Source organism: Diabrotica undecimpunctata, chromosome 1 (assembly GCF_040954645.1).
Source record: "Diabrotica undecimpunctata isolate CICGRU chromosome 1, icDiaUnde3, whole genome shotgun sequence".
NCBI classification, from domain to species: Eukaryota; Metazoa; Arthropoda; class Insecta; order Coleoptera; family Chrysomelidae; genus Diabrotica; species Diabrotica undecimpunctata.
In genome coordinates this window covers 153211680-153239596 of record NC_092803.1, presented here as the reverse complement: position 1 = coordinate 153239596, position 27917 = coordinate 153211680, and the positions used below count along the sequence as shown (strand labels likewise).

Here is a 27917-nt window from a genome sequence, read left to right as displayed (position 1 = left end):
GATTCCACCAGCTATCCTTTTCTATCCTCTCCCAAACACTTTAACATTTCTGGTTCTATCCAGAATATATCTAACATATTTCCTGTTTTAATTATTTTTACAGCATCTTCTACTTCTTCCATTATGTCTTCTTATGTCATCTCTTCAGGGTCTTAGTCTTCTTCATCCATGCTTTCTTTTGATATTATGTTTGATAAGTTTAATTTGTTATCCTTAAATTTATTTCGTAGTAATCCTTTCATTTCATAGTAGGTAATCGTTAGTCCATTTTAATAGAAATGGGTGCACCAATACACCTGGTCACACTGAATAAAAATCTGTATCGCTCCAATATGGCAAAAGTATGACTAGATAAGAGGGTTCTCAAGCCAATTCAGAGCAGAGAGAGGGGTTAGTCAAGGAGACGTTTTATCACCTGACTTATTCAATATTTATGGTGAACATCTCGTGAGGATGGATTTAGAAGGATAGGTAGATTACAATTTAAGATTTCCTGATAATACCAAATTTATAGGAGCAAATGAACAAGAAATGCTAAATCTCATAAGAAGAGTTGAGTTGGAAAGCATAAAAGTTGGTCTTAAAATTAATAAAAATAAGACGAAAATAATAGTGATAGACATTTTCAAAACTATTTAGCTGTGTAAATAAACACTTGCAGGAATACCAGATACTAGACAGCTTGGATCTAGTATAACTAATGATGGCAACTGCCTGTCAGAAGTTAGGAGACGAATTGGTATGGCAAAAATTGCGATTAATCCCCTAATAAAAGTTTGGAAAGACAGATAGAATTCACAATGAAACTAAATTCCTGTAGTTGGCTGTATACCATGTATCGCAAAAAAATTAGTAAAAAGGTCCTTTAAAAAAGGTATAATAATAAAAAAATCCTATCGAGCTACATCTCTTAGAATAACTATTCCATCATCAGTGCTATCCTAAAAAGTATAACCACTTTAATTAAGTCAAACGTGAAAGTTAAAATTTTTTGACCAAGGTATAATATATAAAAAAATTAATTTTTTACATATAGAATTGAAGAATGCACTTGTATTCTCAATATTTCTATACAGGGCAGAAACTTGGCCTATTCACGCAAAAAAACGCAAAAAAATTATGCCTTTGTAGTGAGTTGTGGTGTTGAAAAAGAATGCTGCGTATAGCCGAAACAGATCATTTGACAAACGTTTCCAATTTTAACCAACTTGACAACAAAAAAAAATTTCCACAATATGTCTACAGTTATTTGGTCACTTGTTCTTTGCAGAGGTGAAGATAATTTCGAGAGATTAATTGTTTCTTGAAACGTTCCAGGGAGAAGACCAAGATGACTGTCACCAACTAGCTGGTCCCATCACATTCAGAATTAGGCGGGCCACTCATTCTAGGATGCCCTTAGAGTAGCTGACGATAGAGGCCAATGGAAAACATTTGTTAAGAAGTATTGGAGGAAATCACGATTCCCAGTATTAAGAAAACGATAATAGGGTGAGAATCCTTCCATATTTTTAATATATTATCCGTTTTAGTTTTTAATTTATTTCTATTATTAATTATTGTTTATTTCTTTCCTCTTATCTTTATTCATAGATCTCATAGTAAGCCACAATTGTGTCTGGTATTCTTGTTCTAAAGTTATGAGGTCTGAGATTTCTATCTCAGACCTCAGAAGAATTTTCTTTTGCCAAACTATAAGTATAGAAAAAAAATATTGGAAACAAAACGATTTCTATCCGTCTCATGGTGTAATGGTTAGCACTCTGATCTCTGAATCCAGCGACCCAAGTTCAAATCTCGGTAGGATCTCTAAACAATTTTTTTTTTAATTAAAAACTGTCATTGTGAAACGAAATTTTTAGAAATATGAAATTTTGTATCGGTTCCATGGTGTAATGGTTAGCACTCTGGACTTTGAATCCAGCGATCCGAGTTCAAATCTCGGTGGGACCTCATAAGACTTTTCTTTTATCAAACGATACCCGCGGAACGAAGTTCTCAGAAATATTATAATGTTCATTGGTTCCATGGTGTAATGGTTAGCACTCTGGACTCTGAATCCAGCGATCCGAGTTCAAATCTCGGTGGGACCTTATTTTTTTTATGAAAAACTTACCAAACAAATCTTACAAGAGTAAAAATGTAAACATTACGATATAGTTGTCATTCTAAAAATCAGTAAAATATTTTAAAAAAAGACCGGAAGTAGATATTTTTAGACGCAGGAAGGAAGAAGCAGTTGCGTTACCAACGGTACCAATTTGCTATATGCCATACTTTCTTATTGCGTTCTTACTGGTTACCGGCGTCTTATATTGAAATCCACAGCGAAAATAAAATTCCTGTAGTTGTTTGTATACCATGAATCACAAAAGTTTTATTTAAAAATCATATATAACCCTTTCGGGCTACATCACAAAACGTTTTCGGAATAAAAAGTCTATGATTAGTGTATTATTTATTTACTATGTAATACAGTGTAGTAATTACTTATTCCAGGTAATTGAATTCGAAATGCATATATAGAAATCACTATCATCAGTAAAACAAACATTTTTTAGGGTCTCACCGAGATTTGAACTCACATAAAAAGAACACTTCAACATTTGTAACGTGATCTACCCATGAGATCTCAATTCTTCTATGCATCCACCTTCTATGATGAAACGCATATGTAGAAATCACCATCATTAGTAAAACAAAAATTTTTCTAGGGTCTCACCGAGATTTGAACTCACATAACACGAACACTTCAACATTCGTAACGTGATCTACCCATGAGATCTCAATCCTTCTATGCATCCACCTTCTATGGTCCACCCATGAGATCTCAATCATTCTATGCGTCCACATCTCAATGGAGTTAAATCTTTCATAGATTTAACTCCATTAAGATGCGAGATGTAGAATTCAATCAATGAAATTATATGGCTAATAACAAATCTCTTCACTACAAAGAACCTTTTTTATTTTATTAAGATGCTACTTAATTATAACTTTTATCTCGGAACTGTAGTAGTCACTTCACCTTAATATTTTATTCATTATTCTAAATAGATTTTCTAAATTATCTACTATTATTACGTTATTATCAAATACCCTTTTTTCTTCTTATTCTTCCTCTTTATAAGCAATTCTGCTTGTTCATTGGCGGATTAATACCTCTATGGAAGGTTGTCACTCCATCTTTTCCGCGGTCGTCTGATACTTCTTCGATTCGTGACTTATCTCTTTCTATTTTGATGACACGGGTGTCCTCCATTCTGCTTATGTGGTTATTTTATTTAATTTTTCTATTTTGTGTCCATTCATTTATACACTGTACGTTACAGTTTCTTCTAATGTCTTTACTTGTCTTTTGATCTCTCAGCGTATTTCCTGTAATTCTTCTTAGTACTCTCATCTCTGCCGTTTTCAGTAGCCTTTGCGTTGTAGCTGTGTCGGCTCTTGTTTCTGAGGCATATGTCATTATTGGTCTTACACTGGCTCTATAAATTCTTGACTTCATCTCAGTGTTAATGTGTCTGTTTCATCATATAGTGTTATTAAGGGATTCTGCCAGTCTATTTGCTTTTTGTACTTGATCTCTCACTTCTTTGTCCAGGTCTCCATAGCTAGACAGTGTTATTCCCAGGTATTTTATTTCCATTACTTGTTCAATACTGATGCCATTAATTTCTGTTTTACCTCTGGTTGGTTCTTTGCTGACTACTAATGTTTTAGTTTTCTGGGATGAGACTGTCATATTAAATTCTTTTGCTCTCATCTTAAATCTGTGGATCAGTCTTTGCAGACTATCTTCATCTTGAGTTATCAATATTGGGTGGTCTGCGTAACAGAGTATTTTTCTTTTCTTGTTTCCCATTCTGTATCCTCTTCCTTTCTTAATGCTCTTGATGATTTCATCCATGATCAAATTGAAGAGCATGGGGCTCAATAAATCCCCTTGTCGTATTCCGCTGCCTATTTCTATAGGTTCTGTAAGTTATCCATCTATTCTGATTTCCATTTTGTTGTTTTGGTAGATGTTATATATAGTTTTTATAATATTTAGGGTAACTTCTCATTATACAGAAGACGGATTACATTAAAAGATGTTAGTTACCAATGTTAGTGCTCTTACATCCAAGATTTGAGAGGGCTATAACCCTCTATTCGACATAATATTGTCTATCATAGATCTTTGTCCTCTACTGTTTTCAAAACTGTATTTGTATTGTTCAGTATCTATCAGTAGGGTGCTAACCTGGTTGTAGACCCCCTCTTCCTTTATTTGGGCTTGGGACCAACAACAGTTCTGTCGAGCTACTCGATCCACCCAACAAAACTGCAGGCGTAGTTACAAAAAAAATACCCAATATAAAAATAAAGATACCTAATAAAAAGAAAAAAGAAAAATACCCAATACTATTAATTAAATGCCCATTACCTATTACTACTGCTATTTCTGATTTAATAACTTCCAGTACGATTTCATCAGCGTAAACGTTCAATAATAGAGTTGACAATATACGTTCTTATTCTACGCCCTTCACCACTCATAATTTAGATTTCTTTGGATACTGTATGCTCAGCTTTTACTGTTTGATTGATCTTCAATTGTAATAGATTTTTGAATCTATATTTGAATACAGTAGAAATACGAACAGTAAAAGCAAATAGTGATTCTTAGGTGTGTAAACCGTTAAGGAAGCCCAACTGCGTTTCACTTCATCACAACAATCAACACAGTTTTAGTATATTCCAAACACGTTGAGTGCCATATGAAACCAACATGGTCGTTTCGCACTTTTATGGGATCTTAGGACCGCATGAAGCCATTCTAGTCTTACCATTTATTGCAAAAATTTATAACATCCTATGGGATATTATTTTGTATAACATGAGATAAACTGTTTCTAGTATTAAATTAATTTGAATTCACTTTCTTAGGTAGTCATATAAAAGTCAATTTTTACATTTCCCGAAAATGATTCTTGTTATATACATTTTATTGAATAATCCTGCCAAAACATCTAGATTTATGTAATTTATTAGCTTTAATAATGTTTTTAAGATAAATCAAAGAATAAACGTGTACGTGGTACGAGTTATAAATTATTTTAGTAATATAGATGCAAATTTTAAAATCTCTAACACAAAACTGAAAACAAAAAATTCTGAGGTCCCACCGAGATTTGAACTCGGATCGCTGGATTCAAAGTCCAGAGTGCTAACCATTACACCATGGAACCTATGGAAAAACTAAATTTCTAGAATTTTGGATTTATATGGTCATTAAGGTGCCAATAAAGAATTAATCTTCACTCTCTGGTCTTTAGTACATTATCTTTTTCAATTTGTGCACTTACGATAATCATAATATTATATGTATACGTATGTAATATGTATCTACTTATTAAATGCTTTTAAAGGGCTGACCAAAGAGCCTTGTTCATAAACTTAAACTTTATGCAGAAATCCATCGAAAAAGTAAAATTTTTGAGGTCCCACCGAGATTTGAACTCGGATCGCTGGATTCAAAGTCCAGAGTGCTAACCATTACACCATGGAACCGATGGAAATTATAATATTTCTAAAAATTTCGTTCCGCAGATATCCTTTGATAAAATAAAATTTTTATGAGGTATCAGCGAGGTTTGAATTCAGATTGCTATACTCAAAATCTAAAGTGCTAACGACTACCCTATGAAACCGATGAAATCTTCGTTCCGCATATATCACTTTTATTTATTTTTAATACTGGTTAAATATCATACAATCTAGCTAGAATTGCTCTGGGAAAGGTGACGAAAATATGGAAAGAACGCAATATTTCAAAAACCCAAAAAAATGAGATTGGTCAACTATTATTGGCCACTGAAATGTTCTGCTGAAGTGAATGAAGTGAATGCTTGCGAATTCCATAGACCGACTGTAGAACAAAGAGTAAGAAACTCTCCGGCAATATGGAAAAACACATCGTTCAACGCAAGGTAGAAAATAATGAGGTAATAAAAATAACCAGAGACAAAAGTTTAATGGCGCAGACCATGCACGATACCACGGCAACCACTACACTACTCTAGACTGAAAAGAGACTGGTTAAAATAAAAACTTATGAATTCAAGTCTCCATGGTGAAATTGTTATCACATTCGCCTAACACGCAGAAGGTTCCCGGTAAACGTTTATAATATAGTCCAAATACTAGTATATAAAATCCGTATTATCTGCGAAATCACAATTACAGTCTTGTACTGTAATTGTGACTTCATATATTGTATAAAAATTACGCAGTACAAATATCCTTGGATAAATCAAGGATATTATTTTACAGGATTTGCCACTTATTCCAGAAGAATTACAAAGGAATTGTAGAAAAAACAACATGGTACATATGGTAAGATTGTGATTTTTACTATGCAATTATTAAATTATAATAGAATACCGGCTGACTAGTCCATTAGAATCCATTGTACAAGTTTCCGTGGTGTAGTGGTTATCACATCCGCCTAACACGCGGAAGGTCCCCGGTTCGATCCCGGGCGGAAACAAAGTTTTTGTTTTCTATACATACATAAGCTGTATTTTTCGCATTTTCCAGAACACTGTCAATTAATAATGGTAGTTCTTCAGCAGAAATCGCAAGCAACACTGTATCATCCGCATATATCAGATCACTGATCTTAATTCCGTTAACCGTGATTCCGACATCAACCCTGGCAAGTGCCTGTTTGAGAATAGGCTCGAAGTACAGATTAACCCCACGGAGAATTATCTAGACCAATTCTGACATTTTCTTACTGGTGATAGTATAGAGTTGGTATATTTCTTAAGTCTTTGTCGACTATCCCTATTTGTTTAAGAATTTCCATCCATGTTCCATGTCTTACCTTCTCGAATGTTTTCTCAAAGGCTATAAAGCACATGTACAGAAGATGATTGGAATCTCTACACCTCAAAACCAATAATTCCACGCTGAATAGTGCCGCTCTTGTGCCAAGATTATTAGGGAAACCAAATTGCGTATCACTAATTTCTCCTTAAATTCTAGCATAAATTCTGGAGTGATTGTCCTATAGTTGGAGAACTTTTTAGAATTTTCTTTTTTGTTTTCTAATATGAAAGTATATTTCTAAATACGCAGGGAGCCTCACATACTTAAAATTATATTTTCAATTAGATCAGCTAAGATGAACAGGACACTCAAACCGACCGTCCTTCAAACACAGCGTGAGATTGTTGCAAATCCGAGATATGTAAGAAAGCTCTCTTACATAATATCTGTTGCAAATACAACGTGCAAATTCTTGTATACAAAAAAAAAGTAGAAAGAGAGTAATGTTCTTTGTATATTTTTATCGTGAAGTATTTTAAAGTGTGATATGGTCGTCTTCTATAAGTTCCTTTGAAGATTTCGATTAATTCAAAAATTACTTTTGTACTAATTTGATAATTTGTAAATTTTTTTGGGATACAAATTATGTATCACAATGGAACACGCCGCGCCGGTCGATTAGTACAGTATAATATATTGAACAAGTTTCCGTGGTGTAGTGGTTATCACATCCGCCTAACACGCGGAAGGTCCCCGGTTCGATCCCGGGCGGAAACATACAATTTTTTTTTTAATTTCTAGTTATTCCAGTGTGTACAACAAAAAAACTATTGTACCTACAGGAGCAAGGTAGCGTGGCCGAGCGGTCTAAGGCGCTGGTTTAAGGCACCAGTCTCTTCGGAGGCGTGGGTTCGAATCCCACCGCTGCCAACTGTTTTTATGTACTACTTTGTGTACTCTGTTTAACTGTTCTGTATGGACCGTATAATACCAACACAAAATTGCTATTGATATCTTCTTAAGGCCGGTCTTCGCTATTCTGGGCATAGCTAAATTCCAATTCAAAATTTAAATAAAATAACACAATGATATTGAGATATTGAGATACTGTAATTGAATTACTTTTAAAAGATGTACGGTTTGTCAAGGTTAACGCAAACTTTCAAATTGGTATTGCTGAAAACCTCAATTTTTGACATACAATATTTGTCCTTTAAGCCATCGATGTAGTACGCGTGACATAAGAAACTACATCAATACTATGATGTTTTTTGATTTGTTGGATATTTAATTAGCGGTAACCACATCTTTACTGACCATTGTATGTTGGAGAATTATAAAAGTCTGTTTAACTGTTGTATTTTTATTTGTAATTTTCCCATTAGTGCCTGAATTTAATTTTTACCAAGTTTTCGATTGAATGAAATAAAATGACCTGTTGAATAACTTAAATATAATAAATTTTACGGTATAATAAAAAACTTTATTGAATTGAAGTCAAAAAACGGTGTTACATATATGTAACGCTAGGCACTACTGTGAACAAATTTGACATAATATAATTAAAACTAAATTGTTTTATTATTTTTTGTCTAATATATAATTACAGTCCAAACATAAGAGTGCATCAAATGTTGCACACATTGTTCTTGTACTTGAAGAAGAATTGTCACCAGCACACCGTCTTCTTTTATTATTTGAAACATACACTAACAAATAATGATCTTAACCATCATATCTAAGATGATCTAAAATTCTGTTATTGGAGTTACTAAATTTAGACGAAGCTGGTCTTCCGGCTCCTTTTGATGGGTTTTGAAATTTTTGAACATAATACTGGGCTATATTTCGTTGGAAAGCTAGTTGTGGTAATTGGTCATCGTGACTTTTTTAAATAATATACAGGCAATATTAATTGCTGCATCTAAGAGAAAGCTAAATATACACCACCACCATTTTCGGGATCGGATACCAATTCTATAACATGATATGTTTTGGTCCATTAAATCTGTTTCTTCCATGGAATTATTATACTTCCCAATTAAGTCTGGTCTGGATATGTTGATGTATTTTTGTTCCTTTTTACTATATCTCTTTACCTGACCAAGCGGATTGACACCAAAACTTGTAGATGCTACAGCTGCTACATTGTTATCTTTAAATTTTACAAAAGTAACCCCATGGTCTTTATCAATAGATGAAGTATAAGAATCTCGTTCTAAGTTTTTCATGGGTTTTTTTCAAGACAAGGGGACATGGAAGTGGAATTCCATCTTCACGAAATGTACAAGTGATGTGGTATCATTTTTCACGCAAAAAATTAAACAACGTAATACTTGTAAACAGGTTGTTAACAAAAAAAGATAGAGATATTCGGAATGAGGTATATCTTTAACCATGGATATTAGTGGAGCAGCGGATTTACAAAATAAATGTTCATACTACTCATTGGAAGACGATTTTACCGAAGTGTTTACCGAAGTACTTAATCATTGATTGGTCATAATCGAGATTAGAGACAGGAACAAAATTTTTAACACATTTTTACTGTAATAGATTTATTAAAGATCGCAGTTTGTATAGCTTGTCACGTTTGTCTAATTTTGTGTTGTCGGCATAGTGGATAAACTAAAGGATTAGTTTGTATCTATCTCGTCTCATAGCATTATAGACTGCCGCATTTCTTAAATCTGCTCCAGAATCCTAGAAATACTCTGTACCTGGATTTGAGTCGTAACCACTTACAATCAGTATTGCTATAAAGCATCTAATATCATCAGCTCTTAATTTAGAATATGGCTGATTTTTGAACAAGGCATAATTTCTTGTCTCATTTACCAATAGTTCAACCATCTCTGAATCAATAAATTCTTCGAACATGTTGATACAAGTATTTACTTTTAAGTGTTCATAACCAAATTTAGGAAATGTTCGCGACTCCGAAATAACGAGGTATCCATCTACCCAAGTAATATTTTCTCTCAAATAAATTTTTTGAGGCAATCGCATTTGAAATGTTGCTTGGTCCAGTTCGTGTACATCGGATGTTAGTATTTCTGTTTACACTAGCCTAACCTCTACATTTGAGCGTTTAAGTTATGGTGTTACCGTCGCATGCTCAGAATCCCGTGGACAGCACACATATCTAACGAACCGTGCACAAAGAGCGAGCATTGATCAACATCATCAAAATGAAAAAGGTCCAATACTTCGGTCATATAATGAGAGGACCTAAATATTGCTTACTCCGGTTAATCATTCAGGGCAAAATCGAAGGAAAACGTTGGGTCGGAAGAAAACAACTGTCCTGGCTGCGTAACATTAGACAATGGAGAGGTCGAACGGTCGAGGAACTGTTTCATCTAGCTGCCGACCGAGAATCATTGCATCAGCTTGTCAATATGACGATAACCAACGCTTGAATACAAGCACGGCACACAAAGAAGAAGACCCTCTACATTTGAACAAAGTTGAGACCCAGTCAAGTTATCGATAGAACCACCGTCTTCATTCCCAGAATCCTCGTCAGTCAGTTCGGCTGCCTCTGGAGGTTCTATAAAAATGTCGTCTATGTTATCAACAAATGACATGTCAAGGGCCTCTTGTAAAGTAAATCCTCGCCTATAAAGAAGTAAAGCTTTAGATTTTTTGAAAAAATTAAAAATAATAACTACAGATTTTATTTATAAATAAATCAATAATTAAAATAAATGGACGATTACGTGCACATATGGACGATTACGTGCACATAAAAGCCTAGCGTTACATATATGTAATACTTAATTTTTGATCAGCATAAATCACCCAATATTTAAAAGTATGAAATTGTTTCTAAATTACATGAATATGTGACTAAATTACTAACCAAATCTAAAAAAATTGTTATAGTAATTATTCTAAATACAATTTTAGTGCACTTACTCGAATTGAATAATAGGTTCCATTTTGTAAAAAATAATAGTATAAATTTGACACTTTGTTAGCATCAAGTACGTTAACTAAACTAAGCAAAACATGTGTGGGCGCGAACAGTAATGTCTGCCGTGTGAACCGTGCCGCCATATGTTCGTTAGTAGTTCTACAAAAAAAATTTACAATGGATAAATGAAATCTTGTCCTGCGTTACATATATGTAACTCTAGGCACTAATGGGTTAATATTCGTTGAAATTGAACCAAATACCAATTTCAAACGCTAGTTCCGATCCCACGACTCACTCTCCCCCAACCATCTAGCTGCCGGTCGCACTATATCAATTGGTGACCTTTCTAGCTTAGATCAAAATAAAAAAGGTTACACATTGGTTACTGGATTACATAAGGTTACTGTTAGCAGAGAATATAGACGCATATGCGTCTATATTCTTTGCTGTTAGCTTGAGGTTTTAAAAGATCGCAGATTTTAATGTAATATGGCGGCGGATTAGACCAGTAGAATCCATTGTTCAAGTTTCCGTGGTGTAGTGGTTATCACATCCGCCTAACACGCGGAAGGTCCCCGGTTCGATCCCGGGCGGAAACACACTTTTTTGTTTTCAACATATCATAACCGCATTATACATAAAACTGAATATATTTTGGTCATCCAGTAGACAATATTGCGTCCAGAATATCATTTTTATTATAAGGATAAGGTAGCGTGGCCGAGCGGTCTAAGGCGCTGGTTTAAGGCACCAGTCTCTTTGGAGGCGTGGGTTCGAATCCCACCGCTGCCATCTGTTTTGTGTCATCTATAAATTTGCCCAGTTGTGTAAACATTAAACATATGAAATTTGTTTTTATATTAGATACAAATATAGAAATACCGCGACGCTTCATTTAGTATGAAAAAAAAAACAAGACATACATGGATACTAAGAAGAACATGTTTGAAACCAAGAAAAACTTAAAATAACTTGAACCGATAATTAAAAAAAAGCTAATTTCTGAAAGGAAAAATTAACCAGGCATAAGAGTCTAGACTTAGTTCAAGATGATTCCAAACTAATGAAATATGTTTCTGTGATCTGTTGCTCTGTTTCTGTACCAAAATTAAGCATAAGACAATACAGGATCCTATCATATTGGCTGCAGCCATAGTCTCGTTTTGGACATTTTTCCTCCAGAAAATTCTCTCCTTTAAACTTTTAAGTTCTGTCAGGTATCATATTGTAAAAAAATCCGATTTAGTCTGCGTTAAAAATTTCAACTGGTCTGTAGTCTTCGTATAATGTACGCCACTTTTTGCGTCATTCATTCTTCTACACCACTCATTTTCCCGACAATACCGTGCAGAGCGCTGTAACGTTGAATCCGATTAAAATCTTTCTCAATCTTCGTATTCTGACTGGTTTGAATTTCAAAAATTTGCTGTGATAAAGGGTTTGAACTTTTTCTTTCTCGTTCCAAATGGTTAAAACTGTCGAGTGTGATACAATACACCATATTAATTTACCAAGTATAAATAATTTTGGTGCATCTTGTATACAAATAAGTAACAAACTGACTGAATAGACGTGAGAAGCGGGCTTTGAGTCTTCCGCATGTACATGGTTTGTTTCTAATAATTAAAAAGACTTTGTAATTATTAGAAACAAACAAAATAACTTTTATTAGAATAATACAAAAAGTTTTTGTTTAATTTTGCAATTTTAATAGCCAATGGATAGATACTGTTACCTATTCAAATTGTATAAATTACAGTCGAGCTGGTCGTTCTAATAGATATAATTATCCGAAGATATTAGTTAAATGTAGTATATAGCATTCAGCCGGGAACTTTGATTTTAGTCATTATAACGGGTATGTTTTTCTAATCGATGTCGCTATAAACGATTTTAACTGTATTACATATGTATTGCGTGGTTTCTGTAAAAACCAAACGATAAATAAATATTGGAAAATATTGAAAGAACTATTCCTGTTGAGTATATTCAACGAAGAAATACAATGAGTGGATCTCAACCAATACTATAAGTACTTATCTGAAAGCTGCCATACTAAATCCAGTAGTTTTAATTAATATAAATGTGGTTGTTTAGAGTTACTATTAGCTTGTGGTTTTAATATTACAAACTATTATTATGGCATAGGCCGACCGACGGATTAGTTCAGTAGACTTAGTTGTACAAGTTTCCGTGGTGTAGTGGTTATCACATCCGCCTAACACGCGGAAGGTCCCCGGTTCGATCCCGGGCGGAAACAGTGTTTTTTGTTTTCAAAATTATAAATAAAATTTAGCTAATAAACTTTGAATGTCACCCAAGACTTATTGTTGTGTCGAGTATATTATTTTATCTCTTTAGACGAGGTAGCGTGGCCGAGCGGTCTAAGGCGCTGGTTTAAGGCACCAGTCTCTTCGGAGGCGTGGGTTCGAATCCCACCGCTGCCAACTATTTTTTGCTATCTATAACGTATCCCACTTCTATGAATTGTAAGAATATGGAATATTTTTTTATACTACATACAAATAAGATAAAGCGATGCTTTATTTAATGTAAAGATAATACCAAACAACGCAACGGCAAGAAAACCTGATCAAAATAAGAAAAGAAAGACTAACGGAATGAGACGTGAAGCAATGTTAGGAATAAAAAATTAATTGGAAACAAGAATATTATTGATCAAAAATCTAGACTTAGTTCAAGAAAACGAGTCCACTCTTAGGTAATCTGTTACTTTGATCTGTTTACCTATTCTTGAATGGAAATTAATCATAAGACAGTATTATATTCATCTAGCGTAGCTTGTATATAAACCAGATACTAAATAAACAATGAAGATGAGAAAGACTGAAAAAAATTATATCTCATAAAAATGCTTTTGTAGTATATTAACTAAAAAAGGGCGAAACACATGCACATAAAATGCCACCATAACATTATAATACCATAGTATATTTAATTATTGAATGGTAAATAGGGCATCATTTTTTATGAGAAGTTTTCTGAAAATTGTGAAAAGCTATCGAATTGATTGGTCATCAACCATTCTGGTATTCTTTGGGACAAAATTACTTTTTATACTTGTCCATCAAAAGATTTTCATTGAGATTATTTAAAAAATAATAATACAACCCTTTCTGATAGTACATATTTATTTTTACTTGTCTTTTTAAAACGTTTTTGTATTTACCGTTACTCATTCATATTTAATGTGTAAAAGGATCACCTATGTGTGAAACATGTAATGTACAAGTTAACGTTAACCATTTTTTAATTATTGTATACCCTAGTTTTGCTAATTATCCTGTAGCATTTAACATACCCAACAGTATATATTACAGTATATATAAGTACTTTATTGGGCACAATTTTTCAGTACATAATATTGTAAATTTTTTAAAATGTATAGGAATGCTTTATAAAGTTTAATTTAGGAATTCTGTAGCCGCGATGATAGCCGTGATGATCGCCAACATCCGGAACGGATAGGCACTTTAAGAAGAAAGTAGCCGCCGCTAATAACCGTTATGGTGGATGCGGCTGTATTTTCTAAATAACAAAAAATCAAACAAGCAAAACATATAAGTATTGCAGCGCAACAAAATAAGGACAAATAAAAAAACATGAAAATATCCTGTATTTTTGACAATAAATTACAAAACAATCGGCCAACATTTTTAACAGGTGAAACATCTTTAAGATGAATTAAAGAATAAAAATTGACACTGCCCGGGTTAAAAATTATTTTTTATATAGAAGAAAATTTTAATATCTCTAGCACAAAACTAAAAACAAAAATTTCAGAGGTCCCACCGAGATTTGAACTCGGATCGCTGGATTCAAAGTCCAGAGTGCTAACCATTACACCATGGAACCTATGGAAAAACAAAATTTCTAGAGTTTTCGATTTACCTGGTCATTAAGGTTTCAATACAAAATTGATCTTCGCTATTTTGTTTACACATTCTCATTTTAATTTCGTGAACTTACGATTATGACATTATTCTACGATATATCCATTTATTAAATGATTTTACAAGGCTCATCAACTATTCTTGTACGTAGACTTAAAGTTTTTATGCAGAAATCCATCGAAAAAGTAAAATTTTTGAGGTCCCACCGAGATTTGAACTCGGATCGCTGGATTCAAAGTCCAGAGTGCTAACCATTACACCATGGAACCGATGGACATAATAATATTTCTGAAAATTTCGTTCCGTAGGTGTCGTTTGATAAAAGAAAATTTTTATGAGGTGCCACCGTGATTTCAACTCAGATCGCTTAATTTAAAGTCCAGAGTCCTAACCATTACACCATGGAACCTATATTGTTATTGCAGTGGATTTTTTTATGTATGTATATTAACAATTTTACCATGAAGAAATTTAAAATAATTCAGGTCCCACCGAGATTTGAACTCGGATCGCTGGATTCAGAGTCCAGAGTGCTAACCATTACACCATGGAACCGATGACTTCGGCATCAGAAGATAACGAATAATAATTTTTCGCCATAAACTGTCGAATAAATAAAATCGCCATAAAATTTTAAAGTCGAATTATTGATTCCTGTATGTAATTTTATTTATTATTCTTATCGGACTCTCCTTGTGTGTTTACGAATGCCTACGATATACGCATTTCCTTCTTTTCGAGATTATATAAAAATAGGAAAATACAAGGTTCATTTCAGGTAGTAAATCGACAATTCATCAGATTGCAACCCAGAAACGAATTTTAGAAAAAAATATTGGAAAATTGCATATAATGGCATTACAGATACTTATCACATATTTATAAACTACAAGGCAGCCTACGACTCTGTAAATTGGAGAGAAATGTTTAGACAAAGACGTTATTGAAGCAGTTAACGAATTTGTATACCTGTGAGCGCTGGTCAACACTAAAAAAACACTACCGCAGAGATAACCTGCATAATTTACACAGCCAATTTAAAATACAAAGGTAAAACTTTGTACACTTTGTGATACAAAACAATAATCCGCCCAGTCCTAAAATACGGTTCAAAGACCTGAAATCTCAAAAAATACTAAAAACATGTTAGGATGTTTCGAAAGAAAAGTACTAAGGCGTAGCGATTAATGACAATGGAGTCTGGAGAAGGAGATACAACTTCCAACTTTAAAGAAGATACTAGGAAACAGATACCATAAATATATTAAGATAGGACGTCTGAGATGGGTAGGGCATGTAATGCTGAGGCAACAAAATGACCCAGATAGAAAAACTCTCCTCGATAAACCCATTGGGCAGAGAAGAAGATTAAGACCCAGAACAAGGTTCCTTTATAACATCAATAAATAAATGAGAGGTGTGTGAATACAAGCGGAGGAAGGCGATAGATAGGGCCGACTTGGAAAAAATTCTTGAGAAGGTCAGGACTAACACAGGGTTGTAAAGCCAGTATGAGGATGATGACTTATGACCCACACTGTTTAAAATATTTTTAGAACAAACATTAGAACAATGAAAAAAAATGCAGAGATATTGGACTTCAACTTAATAACTACCCACTGTATACACAGTTTTGCAGACAACCAAGTAATAACAGTACAAGAGTATGGGCGCCTGGACCATATGACAAGAACACTTGTAAAAGAATACGAAAAAAAGAGTATACGTTTAAAGAAGGACAACAAAGAAACCTTATACTACATCTTCTTCTTCTTCCTCGAGTAACCTTTTTTAGTTTTTATTAGGGAAATATTCAAGGAGAAAAAGTATTATCCCTATTGAACGGCATATTTTGGACTAAAAATATAAGCAAACAAAACAAAACCAGGATATATCACATAACTGTAAAAAAAATAATCACATACAGTTCAGAAGTATGGCTCAGTCTAAAAAAAATTATAAAAATGCTACAATTAACAGAAATGGATTTCTGGAGAAGAGTAGCAGGCAAGTCAAGGGTGACAACTATAAAAATCAACAATCAGTCAATCCATGTTTTTACCTTGTTTAGGCTTCTGTCTCTTCAAGGAAGGGGTGCTCCTTTTCTTTTTGTGGAGCGGGGGGTGTGGTAAACGTAAGGGTTATATGCGCGTGGAGTTATAGAGTTGGAGTGCTAGAAAGCTGGAGTTCCGAAGGTGGCGTATTGTGATAAGGAGAACACAAGAGGAATTATTGGTAAGCGAAACAACCCAAAGGCAGTTACTTCCAGGTGTTACCAGCCATACTAGGAACAGCTCTTAATTAGCGTTTTTGGCTTGCAGTTGTTAGCTGCGATATTTTATGGGGATTGATTCTAATATATCAAAATACTCATCAGGAAGTTCGTTTCCAATGTTATGTCGAAGTTTTGCTGGAAGAAATGGAACTTTTGTTTTAGGAATCCTGGTGAGTATTTGCCCTCGGCGATTGCAAGTAGTTTTCAGTATTTGTTTAACTCGGTTGTTCGAGCCTGCTATAGTGCGAAGGACATACCTCCTACTGAGGGTCAGGATTATGTCCTTAATTGAATAATTATAAGAATCAGAAAAAAACATGGAAGTAAAACACACAGTAAACGATGAAATAATAGACACAGTTAATCTGGTTTGGTCATTCGTACAGAATAAATATTACGGTTATCGAATTTAATTACATCCAGCTGGATTATTATCCACCCAGAAAGTATTAAATATGATGAAAAAATTTGACAAGTGACCTATATCCCATCCTATAAGCACATAAAATACATAAACATTAAACAACAAATGAGAACATAAATTTGAAGTGTAGATTACTCCGATTTCAAATGATTTAAGGATTGAAAATTTTTGTAGTAAAATAATAAAGGTATAATAATAAATACAATAATTTTTTGTTAAAATAAAAATAAAAAAGTTTCAGGTCCCACCGAGATTTGAACTCGGATCGCTGGATTCAGAGTCCAGAGTGCTAACCATTACACCATGGAACCGTTGAGAATTGCGGTCACAAACGTATTTTATCTACCTGAGCTCTTGATTACGATAAATTAATAGAATTTTCGAATTTAAATTAAAATAAATTTATGCAAACTTTATATAATTCATATTTTACAAAAATTTTTATAAACTTCAAAAATGAACTTTAAAGGCGCTAGATAAAATACAAAATTGTGTATTTATTGCCACCTGTACTTCTATTATATTATTATACATATAGCCTACTAGTAATGCCTTTTCATTTGTAGTGGTTGATAATGAAAACATCGCTTATTGATTGTGAACATACCTTACCTTTCTTTCAAATAATTCTATATTTGTTATTTAAATGCCGAAGTAGTTTTGACAGCTGAGGGCTGAGGCTAAGGGAGATTTTTTTAACAAAACTTCTCCGATATAAAGCACTGTGGCTATTAAAAATAAATGTAATGCCATATTTAAGATACTCTTCACTGTACAATATGTTTTTCCTTTTATTATTTTTATTTCCAGACAGTCAGTTCGATCTTTTTAAAAAATTATCGGTGTTCTTCACTTGAATAAATACGAAAGAAAAACGTAAGATTTATGTAACTAGTTCATAGATGACGCAAGTAAAAACATTTTCTCTATTAAACAGTTGTACCAAATCTCAGAGAACATATTTGATCTTCCCCTTGATTTGACTATGACTCTAAACTCGTTTTTCTTCATAAAAAGTATCTTTATGGAACAAAAATATTAAAGATATAAGGTTTTACAAATTTTCTAGTATTAAACGATACCTACGGAACGAAATTCTCAGATATATTATAATTTCCATCGGTTCCATGGTGTAATGGTTAGCACTCTGGACTCTGAATCCAGCGATCCGAGTTCAAATCTCGGTGGGACCTCAGAAGATCTTTTTTTTAAAATAGTTAAGTAAAATTATTTGAAATATTAATATATTTATCGGTTACATGGTGTAATGGTTAACACTATAGACTTTGAATCCAGCTATCCTGGTTTAAAAATCTTGGCGAAACTTCTAAATAATTTTTTCTTACAAAAATAACTCTGTCGAACAATTACATTAGACGTATAGGCTTTTCCATAGGTTCCATGGTGTAATGGTTAGCACTCTGGACTTTGAATCCAGCGATCCGAGTTCAAATCTCGGTGGGACCTCAGATTTTTTTTTTATGTCTTTCTGTATAGAAATTTTGACTTTAAGCACAAGAATTTATACGGTCACGCCGTTTAAAAGCACTTAACATATGGATATATCCTAGAATATTATTATAATCGTAAATACGCGACTTGCCAATGGGAGTGTTGCAAAGAAAATTTTTAAAAACAATATTATAATCTATTGACTTAATAATACCCGTAAAATCAAGTTTCCAGAAACAATTATTTCCATAGGTTCCATGGTGTAATGGTTAGCACTCTGGACTTTGAATCCAGCGATCCGAGTTCAAATCTCGGTGGGACCTCAGAACCTTTTTTCAATTTTTTTTATTATTTTACTAAAATGATAAGTAACAATAATTTATATATATTTAAAATTTTTATTTAAAGTTTATTAAAGTTATCCCAGTAGTATTTACATAAGAAACGAAAAAAAAACAAAAAATATCGAGGTCCCACCGAGATTTGAACTCGGATCGCTGGATTCAAAGTCCAGAGTGCTAACCATTACACCATGGAACCTTCTATTTTTTGCTTGAAAAGTAGCGGTTATCTCATCCAGGACCGGTCTGTAATTATATTTTGTCAAATATGTAGAATTTCAAAATAGAAATCCATTACAAAATAGTATGTACTATACAAGAGTAAAAGATAAAACCAAAGTTTTGTCTATTATTATCATATTAAAATATGCATTAAAATATAACCTCATGCACTTCTAAGATAAATACAAAACTCAGATTTTTAAAAACTAGTGAAGTAAATTGTAAAACTGACTGCCGTATCAGTCTGATATTTTGCGGGGAAGAGCGGACTCTTTTCCGCAAAAGGGTTCTTCTTTAAAATGAGTACCACTACGCACATGAAGCGATTGGATACAAAAGTTGTCTCATCCCCTAGAGACGGTGCGTTACAACGGCTTACAAAGAACGACATATGGAGGTATATGATTTTAATTAAATAGGCACACGTGGATCAACTGAGAACATGCCATAGGGGCTAGAGCTGAGTCATTAACTATAGGTTTGATGTCATTAACTAAAATTTCACATAAAACACATATATGCACCCATAGTATATATACCAAGGTATCCATGTTACAGGTGAAAAATATTTTAATTTTAACTTAAATCTTTGTTGCCATGAAAACTATATTACTTTTAACATTTGTAACATATTGCAATGTAAGCAATGCCCCAGAGAGCAAACGCACTCTGGGATATTACAGCCCAGATACGATATAAGAGGAGTCAATTCACAATCAATTAACGAAAGAAAACACGTCATAGTCATATTCCTAGACGTTCAGAAGGCATTCTACCACGTCTGGCACACGGCCTGATCGAAAAACTCCACCTTACTGGACTGCCCACATCTTTCGTTAAACTAATAAATTCCTATCTGTCCAATCGGACTATCCGGATCAAAGTTGGCAACACTTTATCCTCACCATTCACTCCACAAGCTGGAGTACCCTAGGTCTCAATTCTTGCTCCAACACTATACAAAGTCTACAACAGTATCCCCCGCCCTCAGTATAGATCGGAATCCCTACTTCTGTACGCTGACGACACTGCGCTCCTCACATCAGGGCCACATAGAGTTCGTGGACAAATGTCTGTATTCTTCTTATTGCAGTACCGTCTCCTATCGGAGGTTGGCTACCATCACAGCAATCTTTACTTTGTTGGCTGCAGCTCTGAACAACTGTATTGAACAAACCTTAAATTTCGCAACCAGGAAATCCTCCTACGTCCCACATTTCTCTTTCCCGAGATTTTTCCTTGGATTATGAGTCTAAGCAGAGAGTACTTTTCTCCTCTCATTATGTGGCCCAGATATTCTGTATTCGAAAGAGCTCAAAACTGCCTAGACCGAGTTATTAGGTGGTGCAATAGATGGAAAGTGACTATTAACGCCACCAAAACCCAACTAATACTATTCAAATCTCCCCACTGCCGTGATGTCCATGGTCTGCCCATAACCCTGCTAGGAGAAGAAGACCTTATTCTCAGAAATTCGGTTTCCTATTGGGGAGTTCATTTCAGCAGGACTCTTAACTGGAAAACTGACATACAAAACACCCTAGACAGGGTAAGAAAGAGGTCTAGACACCTGGTAGCGCTGTCCGGTAAAATAGGCAATACGTCAAATAACACACTATTGCACACCTATAAAACCTACATAAGACCGATAATCGAATACAAGGCATGCATCTACGCATCACTTAACACTCGCCAAAGGACCACCATCATGGCCACTGAAAGAAAAATTTTAAGATTCAGCACGAGGAATAGCAGAGACTACCCGTCAGCACTCATACATCAAGTAGCCAATGTAACACCAATTAAGGACAGAATCCTATCCCTCAGCAGGAGGTATGTCCTTCGCACTATAGTAGGCTCGAACAACCGAGCCAAGCAAATACTAAAAACTCCTTGCAATCGCCGAGGGCAAATACTCACCAGGATTCCTAAAAGAAAAGTTCCATTCCCTCCAGCAAAACTTCTACATAACACTGGAAACGAACTTCCTGATGAGTATTTTGATATATTATAATCAATCCCCATAAAATATCGCAGCTACCAACGGCAAGCCAAAAACGCTAATTAAGAGCCGTTCCTAGTATGGCTGATAACACCTCGAAGTACCTCTCTTTGGCTTGTTTTGCTTACCAATAATTCCTCTTGTGCGCTCCTTATCACAATACGTCACCTTCTGCACCCCAGCTTTTTAGCACTTCACCTCTATAACTCCACACGCATTCATTCTTACGTTGACCACACCTTCTCGCTCCACAGAAAAAAAAAGTAGTACTCCTTCCTTAAGGAGGCAATAGCCTAAACAAAGTTAAAACTTGGATTGATTGATAGCCTAACCTAATTGGGTTTCAACGGCCACAATCAGTAAGTCATCAGAAAACCATCTTCGTCAGAAAGTAAGTTTTTATTAGTAAAGCTCGGATTATAGGCAAAATGCCTTTTTTGCCTATTTTGCCTATTATAATTGTTTTTTGCACCTTTTGCCTTTTTTCGTTAATTCCGCCTATTTGTGCCTTTTTTAAAATTTCATGGTACTACCCATGATATTATTCTATTACTAAACCATTCTATAATAAAATTTTGGGTCAATAATAAAATATCAATGGTTTGTTTATATAACAGATTTCTAGGAAAATGTACCTGATCGAGACTTGAGGGTTAACTATTTGGAAATCTCTAAGCTTTATTAGTTTATTATCAGTTGTACAGTCGGTTACTGTATCAGAGTTTAGTCACAAATTGCTATATCCTAGTTTAGTTTTGTTGCGTATACCGAAAAGCAAAGAACACGTTTTAGACATTTGTGTGAAAAGATGACATCTAAATTAAGGCTATGGATCGGATCGCACCTTATTCGGAACTTTCTCTAGAAGGAGATGGAGCATTTTGTAAATTCTAAAGCGGTTTTAGAATTCTAATTATTTTTTTTTAATTCTCAGATTTCAAGTAGAAAAAAGTACTTTATTGACCAGCATTGTGAAACCCAACTTCATAAACGTAATTTGGAAAAATTAAATTCCTCTAAGTTAGCCCAAATATCTCTGCGGGATAGTTTAAGCAGTTCAAAAAAAAAGGAGGAAGACGCATTTAAATTTGATGTATGCCAGATGATGATTGCATCCAACATTCCTCTACATAAAGTTAATAACCCTAGTTTTAAATGCTTTTTCGAAAAATATCATAATAAATCCTTACCAGACGAGAGTACATTGAGAAAACATACTGTGGAATGTATTTCAAAAATTAAGCGGGAGTTAGAGAGCAATTTTTTGTATATTATCGTGGATGAAACGACAGATGTATGCGGCAGGTATATAGATAATTTAATGATTGAAATTTTGAACGAAAATTTTGCGAGAAAACCTTATTTAGTTGCCGTTAAAGAATTGGAAAAAACAAACATTTTAACAATAAGTCGATTTATACAAGATAGTTTAAGAAACCTCTTTTTACCCAACGCTATACCAGTGAATAAAATAGTTTTAATGCTTTCAGATGCTGCGGAATATATGTTAAAAGCTGCTGTTAATTTAAAGATTTTTTATCCTAATTTAATTCATTGCACTTGTGTAGCCCACGGGGTAAATAGAATTGCTGAAGAAGTAAGAAATCTGTTTCCGTTGGTAAATAATTTTATAAATTTTATGAAAAAAGTTTTTGTAAAGGCTCCGTTGAGGGTGCAAATATATAAATAAAGACTTCCCGGTGTCCCTTTGCCACCTAAACCAGTAATTACCAGGTGGGGAACCTGGCTCGAAGCAGTTTTTTTTACTTTGAACACTGCAATGAAATAGAATTAGTTATATCAGAATTTGATGATGATATTTCCGAAGCCATTCGAGGAGCAAAAAAAATATTAAAAAATCCCAAATTGAAACAGGAACTCGCTTATATCAATGACAATTATAAATTAATAGTTACCACAATTACCTTATTAGAAAAACAAGAGAAAAATTTATGTGAGTCAGTAAAATTAATAGATAATTTAAAGACGAAAATTTAATCGGCACCTGGAAGTAACGGTCAATTAATTTAAAAAAAAAATAAAATATGTTTTCGACAAGAATGAAGGTTTTTCGTTTTTATCTAATGTTGCTAAAGTTTTGACTGGGACATTTTCCGAGGAATTTCAAATTATGCCAAATTTATTATCCGCTCTGAAATATGCTCCAATTACATCTGTCGATGTCGAACGTTCGTTTTCAATATACAAATTAATTTTAAGTGATCGAAGACATAGTTTTAAGACCGAAAATATTGAAAAACATTTAGTTGTTTCTATTAATGATAAAATTTTAAGTGGTTACAATGTTTAATTATTAATTTACAGTTATTTAGTTACTAGTTTATTTATACTAATGTTATGATTATGATGTGTACATATACCTGCCTTAAGTTAATATTACGTTAATTCACTTTGTACAATAAATAATAAGTTATATTCCTTTATTGCATATATTTTGCCTAATTGTTAATATTCCTGCCTTTTTTAATAAAAATCTTTGCCTATATAGGCGCCTTTTTCTTCAATTTTTGTTGCCTATAAATCCGAGCTTTAGTTATTAGAAGGTTGAACGGTGACTTTGAAAGATGTAATAAGAGGTCTAACTTTCAGACATAATTTAAAATATTTATTCTTTCTAGGGCATACTACAATAATTTTTTTGGGTGAGGTGGATTATTCCTCTATGTTATTTATACCTTGCTGTGTTTCTATGCTGCTGTCGTGACACTTTTCCAATTCTTCCTCTCCTTGCACTGAACTTTCGAGTCTTTAACATTCATTGTTCTTATATCATATTTTACATCATCTAGCCATCTTCTTTTAGGCCTTCCTCTACACCTAAGACATAGTGGTGTCCATTTAGTTATCCTTCTCAGTATATCCAAGTGTCGGCGTCTCTGTATATGTCGTATTCATTCTAAGTGAAGAGATTTTATGTATCTGACTACATTTTCTCCCTTTAGTTCTTCTTCAATTTCGGAATTTGTTTTCATTCTTCTTTCTCCTTCTCTTGTTACTTTGGAGGCAAGTACTGTTCTCATTATTTTCTTTCAAATTTCAGTAGATTATCTTCCTCTTTCCTGTTAATTGTCGTTGTTTCCATCCCATATGTAACAATAGGTCTTATATAGGTTCATTTTTGTTCTCTTACTTAGAGTCTTGCTTCTAAGCAGGTTTTTATACATTCCATATGTTTTTTTGCCTTTCAGAATTCTTTTTTCTGTTCTCTCTTTACAGGTATCCCCTATTGTTACTCCCAAGTAGCTAAAGGTGGATACTGTTTCAAAGTTATGGTTCTGTGTTATTGGATATATCTATCTTGTTGTTGTGTCGTCCTTCCCTATATTCATGTATTCTTTTGTGCTGGTTTATCTCTAGCCCTATTTTCTTTGCTTCCTTATCTAATGCAGGATTATAAGACTGAAAAGTAACTAACACGTTCAAATTACTTAATAAAATAATTTATTATGGATCCGACAAAGGGTCCTTGAAATGGTGTCATTAGTTGTCTGTCTGTCTATTCGTGCGATAATTCTTCACTGAAAAGTAATAGAGGCTGGGACTTGGTACCTTGATTTCCTTTGGTCTGAAGAAGAATTTAGGTCAATAGGACAAAGGTCACCATAGACTTGACCACATCGGGTACCGTGGAACTTACACTAACTTTCGAGGGGTGCAAAAATTGTGATCATTTCCTTCTAGAAACAACAACTGATAAACTTTCGTAATCAGTAGAAGAGGTTTCTAAGAAGACTCTTCTTCTTAAAGTGCCCTCTCCTCAATGGAGGTTGGCTACTACAATTTTAAAATCTTCTCTATCTTCAGCTGTTCTTATTAGCTGTTCAAAATTTAGCCCTGTCCATTGTCGGATGTTTCTGAGCCACGATAGTCTTTTCCTTCCTAGGCCTCTCTTTCCCTCGATTTTTCCTTTCACTATAAGTTGGGCATATTGGTACTTATTATTTCTCAGTATGTGGCCTAGGTATGATGTTTTTCTAACTTTTACTGTGTTAAAAAGTTCTCTTTCCTTGCCTATTCTATGCAGCACTTCTTCGTTTGAGGTATGCGATGTCCATGAAATTTTGAGCATTCTCCGGTAGATCCACATTTCAAAGAAAGACTGAGAAGACTAAGAAGACTGCAAAGCACAAATCTTTTCAGAGCAGCAGTGTGCAAAATACAGATTGCCATGATGGTCGATAACATCCGAAACGGATAGGCACTACAAGAAGAAGAAAAGGTTTGATGTTTTACTGTAAATATATAATTACATTTTATAAACAATTTCCGTTTTTTGTTAGATTTTCGCGGTCGGCCGCGATTTTCAGCATTGGAACCTAGACTAAAAAAACTGGTCAGGCCTATGAAGGTCATCAAAGTTACAAAAAAAATCCTGATAAAAAGTACATAGGTATCTTGGTATATTGTCCTTCTTTTTCTTCTAAAGGTGCCCACCTTTTAGTGATGTTGGCGATAACTTTGCAATGTTAGCTACCCTGGGGAGTGGCTATGAAGGTCTATGAAGGTCATCAAAGTTACAGAAAAATCCTGATAAAGAGTACATGGGTATCTTGGTATATTGTCCTTCTTCTTCTTCTAAAGGTGCCTATCTTCTAGTGATGTTGGCGACCACTTTGCAGTGTTAGCAACCCTGTAGAGTGGGATTATTGTACTAGGGCCGTAAAATTTAAGTAAATTTGAAAAAATTATAGTAGATGAGAAAAAATAATCGTCAAATTAAATTGAATCACATATTAATTGTTTTTATGAAACTATTGAAAATTCACTCATATTTTGATCAATTAAACATAAGATCATATAAGATCTATCAACTATAATAATTATTTTTAGTTGAGTCTGAATACCTATACGTATTTACCATATAACTATCAAATTTAAATATACTATTAATATATTTGAGTTTTTACCATATAAACATAGAATATCAAGTATATAGTTCACGGTCGGTATTATACATTTTGAGAGTGTTCACTGGTTTAGAATTTGCAGATGGTTGCATGCAACAATTGAAGTATTGATGTGCTGTACGCTAGGAGCGCTATATTAAAATGTACTTCTATTGTACAAACAGATAATGTAAAAAATATTTTCAAATTAATTACGAAAATTTTGTTTTTTTTTGGTTTAAAAATACGGTTTATGAAAATTATAGTAGATTATTTTGAGGATTATTGTAGAGGCATCATAGTTTATAGTAAAAATGAGTGTTAGTATAGTACAGTGGGTGATCAACTTATTATGACTACTTCAAAAAACTTTGTATTTTGCTGTTTAATAAAGAATAAAACTGCATATAAGCGTCTAATGATGTGAATATAATATAAAAATAAATCATAAACACGTTCTTTTTCTCTCAATTAACTGCTGCTCATTTGTGACAGTTTCCTGGGCAATCCCCCTCTTCAGAAACTCTCATAGATTTTCGATTGGATTGAGGTCTGGGGAATTACCTGGCCCCTTCAGTACTTTAGTTTTCTTTTTTTCCAGGTAAAATGTTAATGTTTTTGCCTTGTGACACGGTGCTGAATCGTGCATAAAGGTAAAATCCTCCGATTCGCCAAACTAGTATTTGATTTGTGGCATGAGCTTTCTTTACAGAACTTCAATATACTGATGTTGATTCATCATTCCATTCAAAATGTACAGCCTCCCTGTGCCCTTACTGCTGACCACAGACCATACGATGATCTCGAGAGGATGCTTTACTCGCTCCACTATGCAATCCTTGTGATATTTTTCACCCAATTCTTTGGCCCATTCCAGTCTCTTTTTTGATGTAAATGTATGTGATGAAATGTATTAATAAGCGAAGAGAGTATTTGCGAGCTATATATAGCGAGTTTAGCTTACGAGATTTTGCGACCGACTTTTGGAATAGCTTGTTCTGAACTGACTGATAATATCCAAATTATGTAGGCAGGTAGTGCAGGACTCGTACCCCTAAAAGTACCGTTAAATATCTTTCTTTATTCCTTCTAAGAATTTCAATACCGTCATGGTTAAAAATTAATATCAAGCGGAATGGAATTTCACCAGTGTGGATTTAGCAAAATCCAATGGAGTGACTATTTTAACCTTTCCGCCGCATTACAGTAATAAACTACAACCATTAGATATTGGTTTTTTCATAGGCACATAGGCACACTATAACAAAGCTCTCGAATCATGGCTTATGCACCAGCCCGGAGTTCCAATGACCATATACGATATACCAGAATGTATTACGAGTGCATTTCAGCATTCAATGACTCCGATTAATATAATATCAGGATTCTGTAAATCGGGTATTTTCCCTTATGATCGGGATGTTTTTACAGAAGAAGATTTTAATCCTAGTTCCTTTACAGATTGGCCTAAAGAGTTAACATTACTTTAAAGCCACTTGGAGTGGCTTTAAAGTAATGTGGCCAATCGAACAAGTTCTTTTATCAAAATGTTCCTAAAGTTGCTAGTGTTTTATCGCAAGACATAGTGGTGATTTTACCTGTACCAGTGTTATACGGAAAAACAAAGAGGCAAAATAAT

General features: G+C 33.9%; 1 protein-coding gene and 19 non-coding genes across 22 annotated transcripts in view; 12 read left to right on the top strand and 8 right to left on the bottom strand.

Annotated features, from left to right (window-relative positions):
• The window catches only part of LOC140432397 (FERM and PDZ domain-containing protein 2-like), a 778164-nt gene that overhangs the window by 386830 nt on the left and 363417 nt on the right, over positions 1-27917 (bottom strand). The gene's annotated exons all lie outside the window — the stretch shown is intronic.
• On the top strand, positions 1882-1953 carry TRNAQ-UUG (transfer RNA glutamine (anticodon UUG)). Its single transcript has one exon. It is a non-coding gene; the product is annotated as a tRNA-Gln (tRNA).
• Positions 2022-2093, top strand: TRNAQ-CUG (transfer RNA glutamine (anticodon CUG)). Its single transcript has one exon. It is a non-coding gene; the product is annotated as a tRNA-Gln (tRNA).
• TRNAQ-UUG (transfer RNA glutamine (anticodon UUG)) lies at positions 5163-5234 on the bottom strand. The gene has a single exon. It is a non-coding gene; the product is annotated as a tRNA-Gln (tRNA).
• On the bottom strand, positions 5485-5556 carry TRNAQ-UUG (transfer RNA glutamine (anticodon UUG)). Its single transcript has one exon. It is a non-coding gene; the product is annotated as a tRNA-Gln (tRNA).
• Positions 6463-6535, top strand: TRNAV-AAC (transfer RNA valine (anticodon AAC)). The gene has a single exon. It is a non-coding gene; the product is annotated as a tRNA-Val (tRNA).
• Positions 7524-7596, top strand: TRNAV-AAC (transfer RNA valine (anticodon AAC)). Its single transcript has one exon. It is a non-coding gene; the product is annotated as a tRNA-Val (tRNA).
• On the top strand, positions 7668-7749 carry TRNAL-AAG (transfer RNA leucine (anticodon AAG)). The gene has a single exon. It is a non-coding gene; the product is annotated as a tRNA-Leu (tRNA).
• On the top strand, positions 11268-11340 carry TRNAV-AAC (transfer RNA valine (anticodon AAC)). Its single transcript has one exon. It is a non-coding gene; the product is annotated as a tRNA-Val (tRNA).
• Positions 11452-11533, top strand: TRNAL-AAG (transfer RNA leucine (anticodon AAG)). Its single transcript has one exon. It is a non-coding gene; the product is annotated as a tRNA-Leu (tRNA).
• TRNAV-AAC (transfer RNA valine (anticodon AAC)) lies at positions 12929-13001 on the top strand. The gene has a single exon. It is a non-coding gene; the product is annotated as a tRNA-Val (tRNA).
• On the top strand, positions 13107-13188 carry TRNAL-AAG (transfer RNA leucine (anticodon AAG)). The gene has a single exon. It is a non-coding gene; the product is annotated as a tRNA-Leu (tRNA).
• Positions 14546-14617, bottom strand: TRNAQ-UUG (transfer RNA glutamine (anticodon UUG)). The gene has a single exon. It is a non-coding gene; the product is annotated as a tRNA-Gln (tRNA).
• TRNAQ-UUG (transfer RNA glutamine (anticodon UUG)) lies at positions 14853-14924 on the bottom strand. The gene has a single exon. It is a non-coding gene; the product is annotated as a tRNA-Gln (tRNA).
• Positions 15139-15210, bottom strand: TRNAQ-CUG (transfer RNA glutamine (anticodon CUG)). The gene has a single exon. It is a non-coding gene; the product is annotated as a tRNA-Gln (tRNA).
• On the bottom strand, positions 17594-17665 carry TRNAQ-CUG (transfer RNA glutamine (anticodon CUG)). The gene has a single exon. It is a non-coding gene; the product is annotated as a tRNA-Gln (tRNA).
• TRNAQ-CUG (transfer RNA glutamine (anticodon CUG)) lies at positions 18476-18547 on the top strand. Its single transcript has one exon. It is a non-coding gene; the product is annotated as a tRNA-Gln (tRNA).
• TRNAQ-UUG (transfer RNA glutamine (anticodon UUG)) lies at positions 18750-18821 on the top strand. The gene has a single exon. It is a non-coding gene; the product is annotated as a tRNA-Gln (tRNA).
• Positions 19058-19129, top strand: TRNAQ-UUG (transfer RNA glutamine (anticodon UUG)). The gene has a single exon. It is a non-coding gene; the product is annotated as a tRNA-Gln (tRNA).
• TRNAQ-UUG (transfer RNA glutamine (anticodon UUG)) lies at positions 19275-19346 on the bottom strand. Its single transcript has one exon. It is a non-coding gene; the product is annotated as a tRNA-Gln (tRNA).